The sequence below is a fragment of the Terrapene carolina genome, unplaced genomic scaffold (assembly GCF_002925995.2).
Source record: "Terrapene carolina triunguis isolate 2854851 unplaced genomic scaffold, T_m_triunguis-2.0 Scaffold746, whole genome shotgun sequence".
In the NCBI taxonomy this organism is placed as follows: Eukaryota; Metazoa; Chordata; order Testudines; family Emydidae; genus Terrapene; species Terrapene triunguis.
The window spans coordinates 2,424,366-2,426,738 of NW_020665097.1; positions in this window are offsets into that span (position 1 = coordinate 2,424,366).

Consider the following 2,373-nt stretch of genomic DNA (forward strand, 5'->3'; position numbering starts at 1 on the left):
GGGCAACAAAATGGCAAATGAAATTTAATGTGGATAAATGTAAAGTAATGCACATTGGAAAAAATAACCCCAACTATACATACAATATGATGGGGGCTAATTTAGCTACAACTAATCAGGAAAAAGATCTTGGAGTCATCGTGGATAGTTCTCTGAAGACGTCCACGCAGTGTGCAGAGGCGGTCAAAAAAGCAAACAGGATGTTAGGAATCATTAAAAAGGGGATAGAAAATAAGACGGAGAATATATTATTGCCCTTATATAAATCGATGGTACGCCCACATCTTGAATACTGCGTACAGATGTGGTCTCCTCATCTCAAAAAAGATATACTGGCACTAGAAAAGGTTCAGAGAAGGGCAACTAAAATGATTAGGGAGTTGGAACGGGTCCCATATGAGGAGAGACTAAAGAGGCTAGGACTTTTCAGCTTGGAAAAGAGGAGACTAAGGGGGGATCTGACAGAGGTATATAAAATCATGAGTGATGTGGAGAAAGTAGATAAGGAAAAGTTATTTACTTATTCCCATAATACAAGAACTAGGGGTCACCAAATGAAATTAATGGGCAGCAGGTTTAAAACAAATAAAAGGAAGTTCTTCTTCACGCAGCGCACAGTCAACTTGTGGAACTCCTTGCCTGAGGAGGTTGTGAAGGCTGGGACTATAACAGGGTTTAAAAGAGAACTGGATAAATTCATGGAGGTTAAGTCCATTAATGGCTATTAGCCAGGATGGGTAAGGAATGGTGTCCCTAGCCTCTGTTTGTCAGAGGATGGAGATGGATGGCAGGAGAGAGATCACTTGATCATTGCCTGTTGGTCCACTCCCTCTGGGGCACCTGGCATTGGCCACTGTCGGTAGACAGGATACTGGCTAGATGGACCTTTGGTCTGACCCAGTATGGCCATTGTTATGTCCTTATGTATCTATCTATCTCCATCCACCCCTTCTATCTATTCCCATTCACCCATTCATTCTATCTATCTATCTATCTATCTATCTATCTATCTATCTATCTCCCATGCCAGGTCCACATGGCATCTGCCAGCGAGGGTTGCAGGCATTCCACACAACCCCACCCCCCCGCACCCCATGCTGTACATCTCAGTAGCCAAGGGGCTGTGTGGGGAGGGGGTGCTGCAAGGCAGGCTGTGCTGTGGGGGGGAGATGGGGAGCAGTGAGATCTGGGGGTGAGGGCTAGGGGTGGGTGGAGTCCAGCAGAAGAAAGGGCAGGCCGGCGGGCATTGGGCGGGCACAGGCAGCGTGTGGTCTGAGGGCACACTCCGATTACTGTACCAGCGTTTCTGGCTTTTCCAAAGAGGGTTTTGTTCCTGAGTACCGTGTGGCCAATTCCTGGAACCACGGCTCAGCTTTGTCCTCTCTCCCTGCAGCACTGTCCCCCGCCCCCAGCCTGGGACAGCCCCCAGTCTGGGACAGCCCCTAGTCTGGCACAACTCCCCCACCAGCCTGGCACAGCCCCCGCGTCTGGCACAGCTTCCTCCCAACCTGGCTCCATCCCCCCCCCACAGCCTGGCACAGCCCCGTGGAGAATGGCTACCTGGCTGGCAAAGGGGCTGTTTGGTTTAGGGAGGACCCATCTCTGCAGCAGTGAGACATCCACAGAGGTTGGGGGAGCGGGGTCTAGTGGTTAAAGCGACAGGGGATGGCTGGGAGTCAGGACTCCTGTGTTCTATCCCTGGTTCTGGAAGGAAATAGGTGTCACACTGTCTGGAGCAGCTCACAACGGCGGGTGCCAACCTCAGGGCAGACTGTCGCAAACAGGGTAGACCCCTCAAGCTGGAGGTGTGTGGTATAATGAGATTTCACCCAGCCAGTAACAACTGTGAACTCCCGGATCAGTCACAGACAGTCCCCTTAGCCTCTCCAGTCTATCCTGCCGCCCAGGCACACGGGACTTAGTGACAAATGGTCACTCACACCAAAAATCACCATGCTCAGGTTGCTTCTAGCCCTAAGAGACCAGTCACTGATCCCAGATGGTTGGTACTCTAGATCCTACACCAAAGACAGCGCCCATAGCGAGGCCTGGACCAAACTAGCTAAAGGTTTATTAACTAGGGAGAAGAAATCCGAGTTAGTGACGGAGTAAAGCAAGCGAACATACACACACCAGTGAGTTACCAGCTAGCTCCTGAGAGTTGTCGTGATCTGTCAATTCCACGTGTCTCTCAGGGCGGACCCAGGGGGCAGCCCCTGGGGATCTCTGGCTTCAGTTTGCTTTCTCTGCACCCCCCCCTCCCCCTCCCCTCCGCCCCTGTGGCTTTGTTTTATTTCTTTCATTCAGCTTCCAAGCAGCATTTCCCAGGTGCCATTAACCCAGCCTTTGTACTGCGATGGTCCTTGATGGCCC